General features: G+C 34.6%; 1 pseudogene; it reads left to right on the top strand.

The window, feature by feature from the left end:
* LOC132717259 (collagen alpha-2(IV) chain-like) overlaps positions 1-22,605 on the top strand; it is a 50,360-nt pseudogene that overhangs the window by 17,616 nt on the left and 10,139 nt on the right.

Below are 22,605 nucleotides of genomic sequence, written 5' to 3'. Positions count from 1 at the left end.
ATGTAAAATATAATTTGGATCTTGAATGTTTTTACTTTTCTTAAAATTTTAGTACAATTTTCACAATATTGATTTTCTTGAAATATTTTGCCTCAAATGGAGGTGTGCGGCTTTAACTCTTAACCTACTGAATTTCTTAAATGGACTAGTCTAGCTTCCATTTTTGGAACTGTCCATTATCAATTGTGGGGATATCATGACAAAAAATTAAAAGTTAGTCTGTCAACAGTGTACAGTCTGGCCACACTGAACGTGTATGCAGGTAGGCATAGCTCTATACTGGTGGAATAGAGGTCATTTTAATGCATGCTAACTTGCTAACTTTCAACGGGATAATATTGGTGAACAAAAGTCATATGGGATTAATAGTCAGTCACTTGCCGAGAAATTACTTATCACTGGTTAGGTATAGAGGAAAGCTGGTAATTTGGACCAACCGCTGAGATTTGATGTCCCTAAAATATTGTGTTATAAAAACAACATTAAAACTAACTTATCCACCAAACAAACTAGCAACGTATTGACTGAGATTGATATTTATAGGGTATCAAAGGTGAAGAGGGTGGTGGCAGAGGATTGAAGGGTCTTCCAGGATTTGAAGGTCTGCCTGGTCCTAAAGGATATAGTGGATTACAAGGTATTTTATTATAATGTAAATTCTGTTCTGTGTTATTTTTAAGCCTGTTTTACTAGAACCATCAGAGAAAATTACTTTTGCGTACTTATGGATTACTTTTACTTAGGCAAAAAAACAAAGAAACAAAACAAACAAAACAAAAAAGCATTAATTATGTAAGTAAGAAAAAATAATTATTCTCCTTGAAATGGGAAAAAAAATACAAAAATGAATTTTGAAAAAAAAATAAAAATAAATAATGTAAGAAAAACTCAACAAAAATAGAATTCTTTACAATGGAAAAAAAAAGTTATGTATAAAAAACAAAACAAGAAGATCTTACTTAAGAGATAGAAAACTTTAGATAGCAAAATTTTACTGATATATTTTGTTATTGTAATCAGTACCATTATTTTCTTCATCATTACAGGCTTTCCTGGGGATCCAGGACCGAAAGGATACCCTGGACCGGTTGGCCCGCCAGGTTTGGACGGTCTACCGGGCGAGCCCGGAGATCGAGGATACTCTGTCAAAGGAGAGAGAGGTTTAAATGGTGAGATGTTTTCTATTTTATTTTCCTAAATAATTTTTTTTTTCATGAAGGTTGATATAGTCACTGATGTTAAAATTATTTTTTCTACATTTTTTGGCTGCTTGTTGATTTTTCGTTGTGCTAGTTGTCTGGCACCAGTAGAATTTTCAAATGGAGGATTTTTTACGTCAGAATTAATATTTTGTGGTATTCGGCGCCATTGGCAAGCGTAAGTGAGAACCCAGATTTTCAAAAAAGCTAATATTTTAGGTATTTGATATGCTGTTACATGCTTTTCTGTGCAATAGAAGTAAAATTAATGTTTATGTATGGTTTTTGGTCAATGTGGGCTAAGGTCATTGAGGCTATAAGTACTTTTAGTTACAAAACATTTATTGCCTATTTATCTCAGATATTTACTTATGTAGTTATTGTATACACACCTTCACCCCTAGAATTTGAAATTGATTGGGGTCAAGGTCATCGAGACTAAAAAAAAAGATTTAACATTTGTGTATTGCCAGTATTGGAAAGTAGTGGTCAGTGATTATTCATGTTTTCAAAACCTGTGTTACCTTAATTGTATAACAGTTTTTAATGATAATGTGCTCATGACATGCATCAAAGATTGTGTCTATTTTCAGGTCTACCTGGTGTTGATGGGTTGCCTGGTTTGCCAGGAAGGCCGGGTACTGATGGACCTGACGGCGACCGGGGAGAGCCTGGAGAGACTGTGATTGGACTCGATGGTTTCCCGGGACTTCCAGGACGTGATGGTCGGCCTGGTTTACCAGGTTTTCCCGGTGATGCTGGATTGACTGGTTTCCCCGGTATTCCTGGTACAGGTATCGACGTGACTGGACCACCAGGTGTGCCTGGCTTCCCCGGAGATCGTGGCTTTGACGGAGAGGATGGACGAAATGGGAATCCAGGACTGCCAGGAAGGCCTGGTCGCCGTGGTGATGACTGTCCATTCTGTCCAGATGGAATTCCAGGACTGAAAGGTGAACCAGGAAACCAGGGATATCCAGGTAAGAGAATCAATAACATTTCTAAGATACAGTCCAGATACAGTCCATACTGTCTTATTTACTTTCCAAGTAACCTTAAAAATAATATCACATATGATAGGCTGTCTCTTCAAACAGACTAAAGGAAATGCTAAGATTTTCAAGCCAACTATTATACCATTGTTAACTACATATACAACTTTATGAAGGAATATTAACCTATCCAATTCAAAATATTTTTAAGTTTATGATGCTAAACAAATAAGTATACCTGAATAACATATATTATTTAATGTAGAAATGTACATATATTTATATTCATTTATTTATATGATATCATAAGAAATTTTACAATTCTAATATTTTTAAACATTAAAATGCAGTGTATAATTTAAAGCATGTTGCATTTAAAAATTCTTGATCTTAAATATTTTTAAACCACTTCCTGATTTTCAAAGTTTTTTTCTTCTATAAATTTAAAGACGGAATCAGCTTGTTTCCGTGGCAACTTAATGAGCAAAGAGTAAAAGTTGTTGTTAACTTGAAAAGGATGACATGTATATAAAGATACTTTTTAATTTCCTATTTTTGATTTGATTTAAAACATCGCTTATTAATTCGTCTATAATTGAGTTAATTTTCAATAATATATATGTATATATAGGTGAAAATGGTTACAACGGTTTCCCCGGTAACCCCGGACGCCAAGGAATACCAGGTGATGATGGTTTTCCAGGACAGCCAGGTCTACAAGGTCGCCCAGTAAGTTATACCACCATGGTTACGATTGTCAGTTTTCCTTCTTTACACACAATCATGTTACTGGTCTTTTACAAGATTTCAGAAAATCCTTTGATTTTTTTTAAAATAAATGTCGTCAAGGATACATATAGAATTAGAAAAATTTGCCAATATCAGCACTTGTTTTATTTCAAATTTACCTCATTCAATGTCTTTCAAATAGAAGGGTCCTGAGTCAGAATCATGTGATTCTATTTGACAGACCTTGCCTCATTTCACAAGAAAGAAAATCTTTGATCTACATTCTATAGTTGTGAAGGATATATATATTTGTTATAGATGGATATATGCATTTGTCATAGATACAAGAACAAACATGTTTAAAATTTACATTTTTTTGATAAGATTTAATTTTAGGAAAATTTAGAGAGGAAAGCTTAAAATTGTGTTTTCTTGCATATCAGACAAGATTATCTACCGTTTACACCGGTGCTAGAAAACTCTGTCTTACACCCCCCATGTAAGACAAGTCGCGTGCTTTAGATGACGTCATTGCTGCGCGCCTTTTATGAATGAATTGCGTTGTTTGGATGACGTCACTTAACCGTTATGAATGAAGTTGTACGTTCATACGCTACTATAAGAAAAAAGTGCGTAATAAGAATATAGGTTTTCGTAATTTCTGTTCTGAAAATAATTGATATGTAATATGCAAGAAAAAGAATCAAACACTGGCTGTCGGTACCGACGGGATTATCTAGCTCTCGGGTAACTGTTTAGCGGAAACTCGGCAGAGCCTCGTTACCGCCGTAAACAGTCACCCTCGAGCTAGATATTCCGGTCTGTACCGGCAACCAGTGTAAGATTCATATATTCTTCACCTCCTTTACATTGTTGAATATTTTGCCGTTGATTTATTCATGTTATACATTTATGTCACAAAGGTCAATTGAGATACTCTTGTTGTAAGACTTGTGCTTGGCGATCAAAAGGTCATGGTCATTGAGCAAGAATTTAGCTTTGCTTTTTTTAATACAGGTATAATGTAATAATTTTCAAAAAGGTAGTGGCTATATTCTTTGATTCAATAAAATAAAATCTAAGCCATCCTCACCGTACTCTACAAAACATGAGGTTTATTTAAAGGTGTAAATAATTTTTCATGTTTATATTACAGGGTCTGCCAGGAAAATTTTGGAGATGAGGGGTCCCGGGTAGCCCCTGGAAAAGTGGTCGGTGTTTTTTCCATTGAAATTCCCCAAAAAGTAAAGGAAAAAAAAAAAAAGGGAGCCCCTTTTTTGAAGGTTTGGGGGGTCTCAGGGGTCCGATGGTTTCCGGCCCTAGAGGTGACTATGGATCAACGGGTCCTCGAGGACTTAAAGTAATTAGTTTCACCTTCATCTTATTGCTGTTGCAATTTTGTCACAGTCGTAACTAAGTTACAACTTATTGTTGTAAAATGTAGTGAATTATGTTTAAGTGAAGCCAATATACAAGGGAAAGAACTTTTATTTCTCAAATTGTCATGAATCCTCTCCAGCCCCCAGAAGTGTGCAGGTGCCCAGGCATGATTTCTAAAAGACAGTGCTATTTAAAAAAAAGATATTCACATATTCACACTGATTTTCCTTCATTTGGTTCAAGCTAAAAATGATTATCTCAATTTTTAGAGTAAGATGTGACATTTCTAAATATAGCTTTGAAGTTATGATTTTCACACAAAGGTAATTAATTAAAAAAAGCTAAAGCCACATCCTAGGTTCAAGTCCCAATTAGCATCTCATATTAAAACTCTGCAACATTAAAAGTTGATGTTCAAATTGATCATCGTGTTTATGAAAAGAAAAAAATTTACATTGAGAAAATAAAAATGATAAATGATAATGTTCTTCAGATGATATTAATTTATAATCAACTTGTTCTTAAACGACTGAATAGTATGACATAACTAGAGCTGTCAGCGATAGAGACAGATATCGATGTATTGTTGATATTTTTCTGTCAATCATAATCAATACACATTTGAAAAGATAGATTATTTTTATAAATTATTTAATTGTCTATAAATTATGAAAATTCACTAAGAACAAATACAAAAACAGGAGGCCATGTCTAACACTAATCTGTTGTCACACAATGGACACATTTCATTGTGGTGATGACAAAATTTGGATAGAAAGAAATCATGCAAATATCATTTAGAAATAGGACACAACATATTTGAATGAACTGAATATTCATTTTACTAAAATTATATAAACAGGTGTGAAAAAGTATTATATACAAGAAATTAGGAGTATTTATCGATATATTGGTGTATAGCCGATATTTGTCATATATCAATACAGTCTAACTTGCCCATGCGACCACGTGTATTAAGCGACTTTTGTCTTAAACGACCACTTTAAATTCCCCCCGATCATTTTCTCTCTATATCTTTAATGTATTAAGCGACTTTTGCTCAACGCGCAACCAGCGGACCGCCTATTTTTTCACCTAATTGACAGTCAATCTTTTTTCATTAAAAGACCACTTTTACCTGTCAAATAATCTGTTTTTTCGAGAACGCCACCTCGTTATGTCACAAGTGTCAACAATAAAAACACAACAATAAACTGTGAAAAACTCTTCTTTCCCATACCGTTTTAGCGTATGCAAATGAAGTAAAGTATACGCGTGACGTGTATTATCCAAATAATCGGGGATAAACAATGCAACGCTTCCCGGCCATACTGAGATGGTGTATTCGCTTCGCTTGTTGACATTTAACTGCATTGAATTGACCTTGAACTTGATCAGCCATTAAAATTATATCGTACAAATAGATGTAGTTGTTTTTTTCAAATAAATGAAAATGCACAAATCAAGAAAACATCTTCACTATATTAGGTTTTTCGTGTTGGAGACAAGGGAAAAACAACGGGAAGTTTTAAAAATTCTGAAAAAATGATCAAAACATGTAGCGTAATGTGATCAAACCTGTTTTGTCAATAAAAATCAGAAAGTTATTTTTTACATTTGCATCCATTTAGATTATCGGGAGCGATACTTATTTATTCAACATTTATATAAAAATGAAGTTGAAAAAACAATCCCATCCAACACGATAAAAAAGATGTCATTTATAACTTTTTACTTTTATATCATGCTGACTGTCTTAAAGAGACCGTTTCATTAAGCGGACCGTTTTGTGTTTTCCCTTGCCCGGTCGCTTAATACACTTTGACTGTATATATCGTCAATATGCTTTGACTGAATCAATGACAGTTTTAGATGATAATCTTATGTTTTGCTTAGGGTAAACCTGGTATACCAGGACTCGACGGTTTAGACGGAATTCCGGGAGTACGAGGAACACCAGGATTCAAGGGCATGATGGGAGATTTCACTGACGGGAGACCGGGACTTAACGGTCTGAAGGGCTTTGCTGGTTTTGATGGCACACCTGGTAGTAAAGGACAAAGAGGTATGTTTGTAACATTGTTTTTGACGTCAGTTTACATCAGTTTTTAGTGTTGAAATGGATAACAATCTATATCTAGGCCATCTGAAATCAGCAGAATAATCACTGTGTATTTTTCTCACGAGAAAAAAATCTGTATTGTAAGCCAGCACAAAAAAAAATCAACTTAAAATATAGTAACTCCCAAGAAAGAAACAGGGATTGGACATGGAAGGTACTTGTTATCTCACCTTTAATTGTATATGCTTGCAATACATGGTATATACATTAGATATGTTAATAATCAATACACATTTAATATGTTGATGTACACATTAGATATGCAAATAATCTATACACATTTAATATGTTGATGTACACATTAGATATGTAAATAATTTATACACATTTAATATGTTGATGTACACATAAGATATGTTAATAATCTATACACATTTAATATGTTGATGTACACATTAGATATGTATATAATCAATACACATTAATTTGTATTGATGTACACATTAGACATGTAAATAATCAGTACATTTAACATGTGTTGATGTTCACATTAGATATGTTAATAATCTGTACACATTTAATGTGTTGATGTACACATTAGATAATTATGTAAATAATCAATACACATTTAATATGTTGATGTACTCATTAGATATGTAAATAATAAGTACACATTTAATGCCTTGATGTACTCATTAAATATGTAAATAATCAGTACACATTTAATATGTTGATGTAAAAAACACATTAGATATGCAACATTTTAGATATCTTGTTATCGTATGGACATTGTGTAACATTTAAGGTGAAAAAGGATCTCCTACCCAAGATCGAGATTTTGAGCCAATCAGAGGTGAGAGAGGTGAAGTGGGACCCTCTGGCTTACGGGGAATGGACGGTCTCCCAGGACTCAGAGGTATGTACTTAAATATTATTATTATCAAGTTAAATAGATTTGCCTTTAAGATATTTTTAAAGTCTTGAAAATAGATTATCAAATATAAAGAACCAGTAACTCAATTTTTTTATGGTTTTATATAAAAAATATAATGCTCAAATGAAGATATATCAATATTGTAAGTTTGAAAAAAACCTTTATTTGTAAAGATCTTACCTAATTTACATTTCATGTGAATAAAGGGAGGTAATTAGAAATTTATTTTCTGTTTAAAGTCTAGTCAAATTTTCAATGAGTGCATATATATTAATGATTACATATAACCAGACAAATATTTGCAGTACAGATTTTACATATTGTTCGATGTTTGAAAATTGTTTTAGAAGCCTTATTATGTGTTATACATATATAAAATTTCACTGAAGTGTGTTAACAACCATAATTACAACACACAGGATCTTTAATTAAGCAAATTCTATTCAATACCAGGATATATTAAATTTTAAGCCCAAATAAATTAACAAAAAAGAGTTATACAATGTTTTTTAAAAAACCAGAACAAAAATAAGCAACCCTACCCCCATCTCCAAAACACTATTTATTTTGTTGTGAATTTCAACAACAAAAAAGCAACAACCCCCACCCCACCCCCAAAACAATACTTATTTATTTCTTGTGAATTCTAACCATTATTCTTATTTTCAAACAGGTAGGAAAGGGTCACCTGGTTTCCCTGGTGAACCAGGTAGGGAGGGTGAACCTGGAGTACTAGGGGAAGATGGCAGACCCGGTGTACCTGGATTTAGGGGCACAGATGGAGCTAAGGGTTTCCCAGGAATGCCAGGAGATGCTGGTCCCAATGGGAGACCTGGAGAGCCAGGCAGACCTGGATCTGATGGATCACCAGGCTTTATAGGACCAAAGGTAAGGATGATGCTATAAGGTGACAGGTTTGAATCTTGACAATAGAGATAAATCTAAAAATAGAACTCTTGTTAATCAGTTTGTCTTTAAGTTACTAGATCGGCTGTTAACCATTAATTTCCGTTCTAGCACAAAGCCTTATTTCACATGTAGAATCTGATAGAGCCCTAACTTTTGAACACCTTGGGCATGCTCTTATTACTTTTTTTTATCCACTTGATAACACCTTTACTGAATTTCTCATAAAATTTTTTAGAAATATTATCATAACTATTAACAAAACTCTTGAGGTATGCTGCTTAAATTATTGTTAGAATTATATTTGTTTTGTAGGGTATGATGGGAGAACCAGGACGGTTTTTTGGTCAGTTATTACCTGGCTCACGTGGTGATGTCGGTAGACCAGGATTCCGAGGGGTTGATGGATTCCCAGGTGCACCCGGAGAAGATGGCTTACCAGGTCGTCCTGGATTGAAAGGAATGGAAGGTACACTTTACAGTCTTAACAAATATTAATCCTGAATTTATGTACCAGATTTGCCAAACTTTGAATTTGGAACAGTCCATTCTATGTTAAAGGGATTTCAATATAAAAATATAAAAAAATGAGCTTCCCACTGTATAAATCCTGGTCAGTCTGCAGTCACTGCACAGATATTCAGGCTATCCAAGTCTTAATTTGATTGGGTTTAATGTCACACCAGCACAGTATAGATCATATGGCGACTTACCAGCTTTACTGGTAGAGGAAGACCTCAGGTGCCCTTGTAGAACCACTGACGTTGCTAAGCTAGCTGGATAGCTTCCTCACTTGAATGAATCCAAAGTCTCTGTGGGAATTCAAACTCACAGCTGTGAGGGGTAAGTAGTTTAAAGTCAATGACCTTAACCACTCGGTCATGGATGCCCCCTGACTCTTATACTTGTTGGCAAAGGCTTATCAGCAGGTGAACAATGAAATAATTTTCTGTCCTGTTTATGTCCTGTAAGTTATTTTCTTTGACTCAACTTACTAAAATCTTGACATAAATTTGAAGTTTGTCTCAGTTTTAAATGTATAAAATGTGTTGCTTTTACTGCTGAACATCTGTTATAGATTAATTCTTCTCACATATCAGACAGGAATATCTACCGTTTATACTGGTGCTAGGACAGCTTGTCTTACACCCCCCAATGTAAGACAGGTCGTGTACAATAAATGACGTAATAATCTGCCAGCTCCAAGCCAAGACAGCCTGCACAAAAATTGTTGCAGTGTGACAAGCTTGCTAAAATAATTGTTCATTTATTTTCATATTGATATCACTTTAACAACTAAAGTTCTAAATCTAAAAGATACCAAGATCTAACATTAGCTTTTAGTTTAGTTTATACAAATTAATTTTAGTTTGATTTGTGTTGGAAGCTTTAAGCTTATTGAAATACTCTTGAATCTGTTCCTGGAACCAACCAGTACTAGGCAATGAATGTAAAGTTTCTTGCTCAAGGAAACAACAGCTTGCCCCTGACAGGGTTTGAACCCACGCGGTAAGCAATCCTTAGATTACTAGTCTGACGCGTTAACCACTCGGCCACTCCGCCACATTAGCTGTTGGTACAGACAGGAATACATTGTCATAATTATCAATAAGTTAATAAAAAGATAAATGAAAGCTTGCAAAAAAAGTTAACTCATTAGTTGTTTAAGTGTTACAAATCATTTTAAATTTTAAAATTGCCGTTTTCAGGAGAGTACGGCCGTGATGGATTACCTGGTTTACCAGGACTAAAGGGTTTACCGGGAGAGTCATACCGGGGACCTGCAGGATACAAAGGGGAACCAGGGGCACCTGGAGAAAATGGTCTAGCTGGACTTATAGGTATCCGTGGTAACGATGGTCTTCCTGGATTCCCAGGTCAGAAAGGTATGAAAGGAGATGCTGGTCTACAAGGGTTTGATGGAAGAGATGGTAACCCAGGTGCTAATGGAGCAAGTGGGCCGAAAGGTTACCCCGGAATGTCAGGAATCCCAGGTAATTAAAGTAAATTATCTTCGTATAGTCAGATTATTACAGATTAACAAAGCAATATAATTATGTAACTTCAGGAAAGATTTCAAAATAAATATAAATATTTGTATTGTCATGCTTAAAAATCAAGAACAAAAAAATAGCATCATTTAACATTAGATAAACATATATTTTGAAATTCAGGTTTGAAGGGTGAGCATGGTGAGCAGGGCCGCCCAGGAACACCAGGCCCCAAAGGTATAGATGGATTAAATGGAGAACCAGGGGATAGAGGTGAGCTAATTATTACTCCCTTTATAAAGAAATGCTCACAATGCAGTGATTACATATGCTGGTCATTAAATGTAAACAAAATCATATACTCCCACATTCACAAACCAATCATTGTAGTTGAATTTCTAGTTTGATTTGTCATTGTTATAACTTCTGGTAAAAAAACCTACAACTTGATTATTCACAAAAAGAGAAATAAGTGTGAAGCCTTGGCCATTGTTTCAAATGGGCACACAAGCAACATTTACATGTATTATAATTCATGATTAAATTCTTACATGAGTTATTACTTATATAGGTACCCGTGGAGAAGATGGTATCCCAGGTCTACCTGGACGAGAGGGCTTAGACGGTCTTAAGGGGGAACCAGGAAATGCTGGTTTCCCAGGCAGAGATGGCTTCCCAGGACAAGATGGGGCATCAGGCAGGAAAGGAATGTCAGGGGAACCAGGATTTTCTGGAGAGGATGGAAGAGCAGGGGAACCAGGGTTGCCAGGGCTACCTGGGGAAAAGGGACAACCAGGAGAATTTGGACGTTCTATTGACGGGGAACCAGGTAACAATGAAAGGCTTCTAAATTATTAAATTAAATTAAAAAAAATCAGGAATAAGATCGATCAATTGGGTTAGCAATCGATTTAGCAATATACTTATTTATGTATTTGTTTTAAAAAACTGGATAGATGATACTTTGTTAAACTGAATACAACATTTAGTAATTTTAAAGTATATTGTTCTGTTATACCATAGATTATTATGTTGATAGTATTTCGTATCATACGTGAAAAACTAATCTCTGAAGAAATCTTTATATTGAATGTGAGATACATGATTTGATATTACACATCTATATATATAGCATATACTGTAAAATTTCTAATAAACGCCCCTTTCCTAATAAAGGCCCCCCAGGCCTTTTGATAAGGTAAACAACCTTCTCATCAGTGCTGAACTCATAATTAAAGCCATAACTTTATTCAAATCATTCAGAATCCATAGTATTTTATAGTAAACACAAATATGTATAATATGAACTTTAAAATCTTAACACTTTTTAATGTTATTACCAACACTTGCTAACACTAAATGTATTTACAGTGATTTTTGGATTTAGGAAAAACTGTGTTGTAATAATAGCCCCCGTTTTGGAAAATGTTGAGCCCCCGGGGGCGTTTAATAGGAATTTTACGGTAAATCTATCAGCATTTTTTTTTTTTTTTTTTTTCAGAAATATTTTATTAGAATATCAAAGTGTTTCATTCTTTTGTTTTTATCAATATTTGAAATACTTTTGGAAAAATGTGCCAATTGTAGACCAAACCACTTTAACCCGTAACTATGTTAAATTCATGTTGAGATAATGTTAAAATTAAACTTATCATACATTTGTGTTAATTTGTTGCAGGCCGACCCGGATCTCCTGGAGTAGATGGTAGAGACGGACAAAATGGCTTCCCAGGACTTAAAGGTCGTCCCGGAGATATGGGCCTACCAGGTAATAAACTATGGTCATTTTCCTCTTAATGCAAATTCAGAAATCATGTGTGGTTAGTTGACAGTCACTTGTGAAGGAATTGGTAATTATTGGTAACCTTTTCAGGAAACCCTTTTAGATGGACTGACAATTTAGATATGAACAAAAAATGTGTTAAAATCGGCAAAAAAAATGGTCTTTTCAACTTAATTATTAATATTCTTGATGAAACCATGTATTCATGAATTTTTCTACCATGTATTTATGAATTATTCTAAACATGTATTAATGAATTGTTTATTTCAGGACTTGATGGTATGAGAGGAGAAAATGGCTTTAATGGAAGGGACGGTGAACAAGGCGGAACCGGACAACCTGGTTTAAAAGGAGGAAGGGGAGAAGATGGCTTCCCAGGATTCACCGGACAAAAGGGCCGTAGAGTAAGTGCATTTTTTGAGTGTTTAATTTTTAAAAATCAATAAGCAAATATTCACTGAGTTATTTTGTTTGTTAGTTTTTTTTTCGTGCTGCCTGCTATAGTGTAGAGGCCACATATAGGGATGAATTCACTGTCGTCTGTCTGTCTATCTGTCCAAGCTTACAATTGGATACTTATGTTGTTAATACCTGTGTTGTGGGTTAACATGTACATGGCACTGTTTGTTGAACTGGTATATCTTTTTTTGTGGGTATAAACACGGCATTTTAGTTGTATTGGAATACCAGTATTGTAAATATATATATTGCACTGTTATTAGTACTGTTGAAACTGTATTGTGGTTATATATATTGCACTGTAAATTATACTGGTATACAAATTTTTGTGGGTATAAACATTGGTAAAAATATTATTAATATGTCAAAATGTATTAATAGGGATACGATGGCTTATCTGGGCGACCTGGAGTGCCTGGTTTGAAGGGAGAGTCTGGTTTAGATGGTATCCAGGGTGAGCCTGGTCGTCGAGGAGAACGTGGTGCAGATGGTTTCCCTGGACGTCAAGGAATGTTTGGACTAGATGGAATCAAGGGTCTATCAGGAGAGAGAGGTCTTGGTGGACTAGATGGACGAGATGGGGAACCTGGTTTACCCGGTTTGCCAGGACCTAATGGACAAGATGGTATGGCTGGAGTACCAGGTCTTCCTGGACTTCCAGGCTTAGCTGGCATCAAAGGAATGCAAGGTTCGTGATGATTTTTAATAATGACAAACAAATTAGGTTTATTTGTGTACATTTGAAAAGTAAAACCAAACTTATTTTCTATGATTGAAAGGAAATTTTGAAAATTTACAGAAATATATTGATATTGATTGAAGTAAAATGGTATTTGTTTAATCATATAATGTTATGCAGAAATCAGCAAATATTGGTTATTTTTCCATGGTAGTAACAAACTTTTAACAGTTACAGCTTCAATGTGCATTATTGTTCTTATCGATACATTTAACAAGATGTAAATTGTAAACGTTTTTGTTTTTTTTACGGCAGAATAAGTAGGGCTGAAAAGCTATGTTTGCCAAGTTCCTGGAGTATTTTAATTGGGTCGCTGTAGAGTTAATTTTGACATGTACTTGTTTTTATATCTGTTACAGGGGATGTAGGATATGATGGATTCCCAGGAGCACCTGGAGAAAATGCACCTGGAGGTATAATCCCTATCTCTTTTTAGCTCACCTGTCACAAAGTGACAGGGTGAGCTTTTGTGATCGCTTTTCGTCCGGCGTCCGTCCGTCCGGCCGTCCATCCGTAAACTTTTACTTTAAATGACATCTCCTCATAAACCACTAAGCCAATTTCATCCAAACTTCACAGGAATGTTCCTTTGGTGGTCACCTTTAAAAATTGTTCAAAGAATTTAATTCCATGCAGAACTCTGGTTGCCATGGCAACCGAAAGAAAAAACTTTAAATATCTTCTTTTAAAAAACCATAAGAGCTAGAGCTTAGATATTTGGCATGAAACATCTTCTAGTGAGTGTCTACCAAGTTTGTTGAAATAAAAGCCCTGGGGTCAAAATTGGCCCCGCCCCGGGGGGTCATTGATTTTCCCTATATGCATATAGTAAAAACTTAAAAAATCTTCTTTTAAAGAACCCAAAGAACTAGAGCAAAGATATTTAGCATGAAACATGTTCTAATGGGTGTCTACCAAGTTTGTTAAAAAAAAAAGCCCTGGGGTCAAAATTGGCCCCGCCCCAGGGGGTCATTGATTTTCCCTATATGCATATAGTAAAAACTTAAAAAATCTTCTTTTAAAGAACTCAAAGAGCTATGGCTAAGATATTGAGCATCAAACATTTTCTAATAGGTGTCTACCAAGTTTGTTCAAATAAAAGCCCTGGGGTCAAAATTGGCCCCGCCCCAGGGGGTCATTGATTTTCCTTATATGCATATAGTAAAACCTTAAAAAATCTTCTTTTAAAGAACCAAAAGAGTTAGAGCTAAGATATTTAGCATGAAACATGTTCTAATAAGTGTCTACCAAGTTTGTTCAAATAAAAGCCCTGGGGTCAAAATTGGCCCCGCCCCAGGGGGTCATTGATTTTCCCTATATGCATATAGAAAAATCTTAAAAAATCTTCTTTTAAAGAACTCAAAGAGCTATGGCTAAGATATTTAGCATCAAACATTTTCTAATAGGTGTCTACCAAGTTTGTTCAAATAAAAGCCCTGGGGTCAAAATTGGCACCACCCCGGGGGTCATTGATTTTCCTTATATGTGTATAGCAAAAACTTAAAAAATCTTCTTTGAAAAAACCCAAATAGCTAGAGTTAAGATATTAAGCATGAAACATCTTTTAGTGAGTGTCTACCAAGTTTGTGCAAATAAAAGCCCTTGGGTTAAATTGGCCCTGCAACGTTGGGGGTGGGGGTTTGATGGGCCTATATACAGGTGAGCGACCTCAGGGCCATCACGGCCCTCTTGTATTCTATAACATTAAAGGGACTCCACTGAGTTTTTTTGACATGTCGGGACTAGAAATATTTTTCTGAGATATGTGTACCAATTGATGTAGGTCTATACCAATAGCTTAAGTGCAAATTTTCAGGTCATTTCCTCACCCTTTTTTTTACGAATAATTATTTATGTAGTGTAAAAAGACCCAAAAATGAAAAGCATTGCAAAGCTTTTCACCTAAAAGCAGCTAATAGTGATTAGTCACACATATATCAATTTTATCTTTAATTCTGAATATATTTCTTTGTTATATTTCTCCTATTTTCCCATTTTAGTTAAAACACTTGATATCTGTAAGATTTGCAAATTTTAAGTTTTAAGTCTTTGGACCTTAGTGGAGTTCCTTTTATATGAAGCTCCTATCTCTAAATTAGTAAATTTCTAAAAAGAATTCTAAAATTCACACTTTTGTAATAATTTTCTGTTAAGATAAGTTTAGGTAAGATATCTTTAGGTAATAAGTTTCTATTAAGATTAGGGAAGGACCTTTGGTAATGTTGATATATCTTTTGGCTCAACCATGTACATGTATGTCCATTATAATTATACTTAAGATGTATTAAGAAAAATGCTTCAGTGGACATTTGTTCCTTTAGAGAAATAATTAGTTTAAAAGTGATTTTAAATATATTATATTTGTGTTTATCACATAAATCATGGCGCAGGAGTGTAATAAAGCCATTTAATGGAAATAATATTATACTAGTGTATGTAAAAGAAAGAGCATCGAATCATGAGGCTATCTGATTTGTACGAGATTGCCAAGTGTTTTGATGTTCTTTCTCTTTTGTATCATAGTCCAACATAAAATCATGTTCCCTGTTGTCACAATATGAAAACCCAGAAAAAAAGTAACCAATGAACAAGCATCTGAATATGATATTTCTATCGCTTTCCCTTTCTCTGCCGTCACAATAAGTAAACCCCAGCAAAAATGAGCCAATCAATTGACATGCTCTGGAGTGCGGGTAACTAATACCTGCACTCCAGTTAACGCACTCACTGTGCATGTATATGTATATGATTTAACTCAGACACATTATCAACAGACAGGTCTCCAAACTATGATACAATAACACTTTGGTATGACATCATTTGCAGTATATATAAACATAGCGTGCTAATATAAGTGTTACACTATGGGCGAGTCAATGAAAAATAACTCTTTTTAAACAGTTATATACGTGACAAAAAGTATATTATATTCATGTAGATTCAATACTAAATTTATTGTAATCACCAGAGACTGGAATTCAACTCGTTCAATAAATTAAGTATTAAATCTACACTCATCCATATCATCTATTTATTCACTTCATTTAATAGATTCAGTATTTAACCTCAACTTGTTGTAGGACTACCTGGCTTGCCCGGAGATCGTGGACCGAATGGTTTGCCGGGACTGCCCGGTCCAGATGGGTATGTAGGTGAATCTGGACTAGATGGGTTACCAGGTCTGCCGGGTATCCGTGGAGAGGACGGGTATAGCTATGGTGGTGCCAAGGGAATGAGAGGGTTGGATGGACTGTCAGGAATGCCAGGTTTGTTGTCATTCTAATTCCCCTTTTTTAGAAATTTTTATGTTTTTAAAACATCACCTTGTGTTGACAAATATCACATACTGGGTACTTGATTCTCACTTTACTTAAAGATCATTTAGAAGTTATCAGTAGGAATTTTAGAAATGTCAATTTTTTAAAATATTTAGAGGGAGCAGCTTTGAGGATAGAGACTGGTTAGTTTTCCACACAGATGCAGTTGGGCTTGATTTTATTTCCGTGACCTGGTCAGTATATTATTGAAGCTAGTAATAAGTGGCTTAAATTTCATTTTTATATGCCTGAAAGAATTTGGTTTCCGGAGCATAACTTAAGTTCCATTTGGCCCACAATATTCAAACTTCATAGGATGATTGTCCATATTGGGTAGAAGACCCCTATTGATTTTGGGGTCACAGGGTCAAAGGTCAAGGTCACTATGACTTTAAAACTGAAAACAGTTTCCGGAGCATCCCATTTGACCCACAGTGTTCAAACTTCATAGGATGATTGTCCATATTGGGTAGAAGACCCCTATTGATTTTGGGGTCACAAGATCAAAAGTCAAGGTCACTATGACCTTAAAACTGAAAACAGTTTCCGGAGCATCCCATTTGACCCACAGTGTTCAAACTTCATAGGATGATTGTCCATATTGGGTAAAAGACCCCTATTGGTTTTGGGGTCACAAGGTCAAAGGTCAAGGTCACAATTACCTTAAAACTGAAAACAGTTTCCGGAGCATAACTTAAGTTCCATTTGGCCCACAGTGTTCAAACTTCATAGGATGATTGTCCATATTGGGCAGAAGACCCCTCTTGATTTTGGGGTCACAAGGTCAAAGGTCAAGGTCACTATTACTTTGAAATTGAAAACAGTTTCTTGAGCATAACTTAAGTTCCATTCGGCCCACAATATTCAAATTTCATAGGATGATTGTCCATATTGGGCAAGAAGACCCCTCTTGATTTTGGGGTCTCAAGGTCAAAGGCTTTGGTCACTATTACCTTTAAACTGTAAACAGTTTCTGGGGCATAACTTAAGTTCCATTTGGACCACAATATTCAAACTTCATAGGAGGATTGTTATTTGAAGGAGGTAATACTTTATTTAATTCCAATGTCTAACAAATGCTTCATCTTTACTAAAAAAAAAAAAAAAAGACTTTGGGGCATATAATGCTCCGCCTAGCGGTGCTCTTGTTAAGCATTGTTAGATCTTTAATATTTTAAAAATACATGTCCATTTTTCATTTACAGACAATGAACTTACAACTGATTGGATAACGACTATTTAAAAAACCCAGAAATCTATTTGTTAATAACAATTTTAAATGAGCCAATTAAATTGCTTCTGTTGTAAAAATACTTGGAAAGAGAGTCATAATGGTTGCCTCTATAAAAAATAAACAAATGTGAAATGTAGACAATTAATAAAAGCTTTTACAGTAATCTGTACAGTTATCTGTTCACTTATAGTTTGTTGCCATGCAAAATAAAATGTAATCTCAACATCTCAATGTTTCGTGTTTTCATCATGAAAAACGAAATTAAATATCATTGGCGACGCTGGTGAGCGGCGTCGTCTCTTATGGAATGCTTTTTATTTTGGCCTATGGAAAGAGCTGTTAACACTTATTATAAGCAGTTAATGTCATGTTGTGTTATTATGTATTGTGTTGTAGGTCAGAAAGGTGAAAGGGGTTTCCAGGGAAGGTCAGGATTGTTTGGCTTGGATGGTATGAAGGGAGAACCAGGCTATGACGGTGAGCAAGGCGGTCTCGGTAGAGATGGACTTCGAGGCTTCAAGGGTTTCCCGGTCAGTTGAATTTTTTCATATTGTTTTGAAAAACTCTTTAATAATAAATTTGAACATACAAATTTCCTTAATATACATTAGTTAATAACACAAGTAAGTAATTTTTGAGTTTGAATAAGATGTGTTGGGTATGTTCTTACTTTTGTTGGATTTTGAATATTTGCATGTATATTAAAGTGACCATGTGTTCATTCACGTATAAATTGCATGCTTAATGGTAAAAATTTAAAAAACTTTACATTTTACTGTAATTTTTTTTTAATTTTATATTTTGATATGCAAACAAAATAAATAAACCAAATAACCCAAGGAAATTTTTTATAAATAGCCTTTTTGAGTTTATGAGCAAAGTGCAATCGATAAAAGTCTTTCTCTTTTAGTTTTAGGTAGTTTATTAATTAAGTATTTTGTTTTTTGTTAGTTTGATTAATTTTCCTTTATCAATTGTTGATAAAACACATTATACCAAATGTCAATCTTTTGAAATATGAAACAAATTCAGCTGAACTTTTTCAGTTAAAAATGAGCATAATATCACACTATGAAAATTAATAATTGGCAATATTTGTGTTTATCACATAATCCACGGTGCAGGAGTGTAATAAAGTCATCAATTAAGAACGATATTAGCTCGTACACAAGTGTAATAATACTTTGACATGACCTCATTTGTGTTATATACAAACATACCCGGTAACATAAATGCTAGCTTATGTTAGCATTACACTATAGGGGCATCAATGAAAAACGACTCTTTTCAACAGTTTACCATTCTTATTTTATATATGAGATAAATAGAATATTATCTTCGTGTAGATTCAATACTAAATTTATTGACCTAGTTGAATAAAAAAACATTATGCTCGCCAGAGGTTCGCATGATATGATTTTATTCAACTCGTTCAATAAATTTAGTATTAAACCTACTCTCATTCAATATCCTGTACATATGATATAATATAAAAGTATTTGTGTATAAATTAAAAAGTATATTATTAATGTATATATTTCAGGGTGATCGTGGCTTGGCAGGGTTCCCCGGAGTTGAGGGAGAACGTGGTGAAGATGGGTTACCAGGGTTACCTGGTCTGCAAGGTATGAGGGGAAACGATGGCTTGGATGGATTCTACGGTTTAAGAGGAGACAATGGCTCTAGAGGTCAGTATCTTATATAATAATACATGCTTGTAATGGTGGTATTATATAGAACAATCAATACATTTTTATTATCTGAGAAGGTTATTTATGTATGAGACTGGCCTTAAACAAGCAAAATTCGCTTTCTTTGGCATTTATCTCAAAAATAAGGACTGTGACCCCCGTTTTTGGGTTGTTTTTATTTATTTTATTTATCTATTTTTTTTTTTTTTTTGTATTTCAATTAATATTCACTAAAATGTTTTTTTTTGTTTTTTTTTTCTCAAAAATCTTTTTCAGTTATGATTCATATAAATCTCTTACATCATGCAAAGATTAGGAAAATTCTGTTCATTGGTTTAAAATTTCCTTCTTTGCCTTTGTGAAAAATTCAGTAACTATAGATAGCATCTTTAAGGACCCATGGCAGAGCTTTAAGGTAATGGCGGGACTTTGGATGATAGAGAAGTGATTTTAGGTCAAAGATGGCAGACTATGCTGTAATCATATTGATATTAAAGGCAATATTTCAACCAGAAAATGACACACAGAAATAAACTATTCAGTTAAATACATGGACACTGGTGACATGGTGGAGTTTGCTTTTTCGGTCCATGATAGCTAAAAATTTTCAAAACCGCTTGTGACTGCAAATATTCTGGAGTTTTTTCAGCTATTCAACTTGACCTGCTTGTAAATATAAACTGTTGTGTGACATGCCATCATCACAGTGTCTTTTGTGTGTAATATTTATAATGACATTATTTGTCCCCTACCGGTTTAACCGGAGGGGACTTTAGGTTTACCCTCCGTCCGTCTGTCTGTCCGTCTGTCAGTCTGTCCGTCCACAAAACTGGATCCCGCGATAACGCAAAAAGTACTAAAAATATTTTTATGAAACTTGATATATGGATAGATGGCAGTATGGAGATTATGCACGTCTTTTTCTTTTGTCCCTATGTTGAAAATTCTGGTTGCTATGGCAACAAATAGTCTGAAAATATGGCAAATTTAACACATAAACTGGATCCAGTGATAACTCAAAAAGTACTGAAAATATTTTTATGAATCTTGAAATATGGGTAGATGGCAGTCTGGAGATTATGCACATCTTTTTCTTTTCTTCCTATGTTGAAAATTCTGGTTGCTATGGCAACAAATAGTCTGAATTTCAAGATTTCTGATTTAAATTTTTCAGCTTTTTCACTATAAGTTCTTTATTTCTTAAGGTGTTTACTTCAAACTTTAAATATAAGTTTCTGGTCATCAACCACATCATATGTGACAAGGTTTACAACTCTAGCACAAAAATTATCAGTATTACCTCCCTTGAACTTAGAATTATTATGAGAAAAAAAATGTTGTCTTTTGTAAATAACTTCTTTATTTCCTAATGTATCTACTTCAAACTTCATAATATTATATATGCTTCTTATTATCACTCAACATTTTTGAGAAGGTTAAATACTCTAGCAAGACTATTTTCAGAATTATGTCCCCCTTGAACTTGAGAAATTGGTATTTTTTACTCCAAGATCTTCATTTCTTATAGGATTTACTTTAAAATCCCACGTCGTAATAATATGACAAGGTTGTATAAACATAATTTCCTTACTAGGCAGGGAAACTTAACACATTACTATGATATAGACAAACTTAGAACTCAAAAGATTTAAGTTCATTCATGTCATTCATTCACTGGTAAAATTGAATGGCCAATGGCCCATTAGAATGTTGCTGGGGTTCTAGCCGGTAGGGGACTTATGCATTGCTTGCAATACTATGATAATTGCTTGTTTATCATATATTGAGTGTTTTGTTTTACGTATGTTGGACAGGTATGAAAGGAGCCCCTGGTGATCCGTTTCTTGGAGAAATTAGGCAGATTCACTTCGGACAGAAAGGTGAACGTGGTAGGCAGGGATATCCTGGATTAGACGGCATCAAGGGACAACCTGGTAAGCTTCATGAGTAATAAATGCAGTCTATTTATATAAATATACAGCAGTACAGCAATAAATTCTATTTATTTCTAGAAACAATATTTGAGCCGTGTCACAACAAAACCAACATAATGGGTTTGCTACCAGCATGGATCCAGACCAGCCTGCGCATCCGCGTAGTCTGATCAGGATTCATGCTGTTTGCTGTCAGTTTTTCTACTTGTTAAGGGTTTGTAAGCGAGCATCATGGGTCCTGATCAGACTGCGCAGATGCGCAGGCTGGTCTGGATCCATGCTGGTCGCAAACCCATTATGTTGGTTTTGTCCTGACGCGGCTAATTTATTCCTCTACTGCTATCAGCTGGATAAAGCCTTGCCGAATAAACTTATCTAGCTCCAGTATGTCACATGGTTAGCCTATAATGACGTCGCATATTTAGCGGCTAAGAAAAAATAATTAAACACTGTTTTATCGGGAAAAAAAAGTAATAATGAAACCATTTAAATTATCTAAAAACATGATTAAACTAGACAAAAGCAGGATAAATCGATACACTTTCTCACTTCTCCATTCCGACATCAACCATGTGTTTTTCATATCTCACTTATTTAAGAAAAATAAATAAATGTAGTGTATTTATAAAACAATCAATCAATTCTATTAATAGAACAATAAATCTTGTCATTTTATGAAACAAAAGATTTACTCTCGAAATTCAGTATATTTTTAGCTCACCTGTCACAAAGTGACAGGGTGAGCTTTTGTGATCGCTTTTCGTCCGGCATCCGTCCGTCCGTCGTCCGTCCGTAAACTTTTGCTTTAAATGACATCTCCTCATAAACCACTGAGCCAATTTCATCCAAACTTCACAGGAATGTTCCTTTGGTGGTCACCTTTAAAAATTGTTCAAAGAATTTAATTCCATGCAGAACTCTGGTTGCCATGGCAACCGAAAGAAAAATCTTTAAATATCTTCTTTTAAACAACCCTAAGAGCTAGAGCTTAGATATTTGGCATGAAACATCTTCTAATGAGTGTCTACCAAGTTTGTTCAAATAAAAGCCCTGGGGTCAAAATTGGCCCCGCCCCGGGGGGTCATTGATTTTCCCTATATGCATATAGTAAAAACTTAAAAAATCTTCTTTTAAAGAACTGTAAGAGCTAGAGCTAAGATATTTGGCATGGAACATCTTCTAGTGAGTGTCTACCAAGTTTGTTCAAATAAAAGCCCTGGGGTCAAAATTGGCCCCGCCCTGGGGGGTAATTGAT

Source organism: Ruditapes philippinarum, unplaced genomic scaffold (assembly GCF_026571515.1).
Source record: "Ruditapes philippinarum isolate M1 unplaced genomic scaffold, ASM2657151v2 ctg949_1_1_1_1, whole genome shotgun sequence".
NCBI lineage: Eukaryota > Metazoa > Mollusca > Bivalvia > Venerida > Veneridae > Ruditapes > Ruditapes philippinarum.
This window is presented reverse-complemented; position numbering and strand designations above follow the sequence as displayed.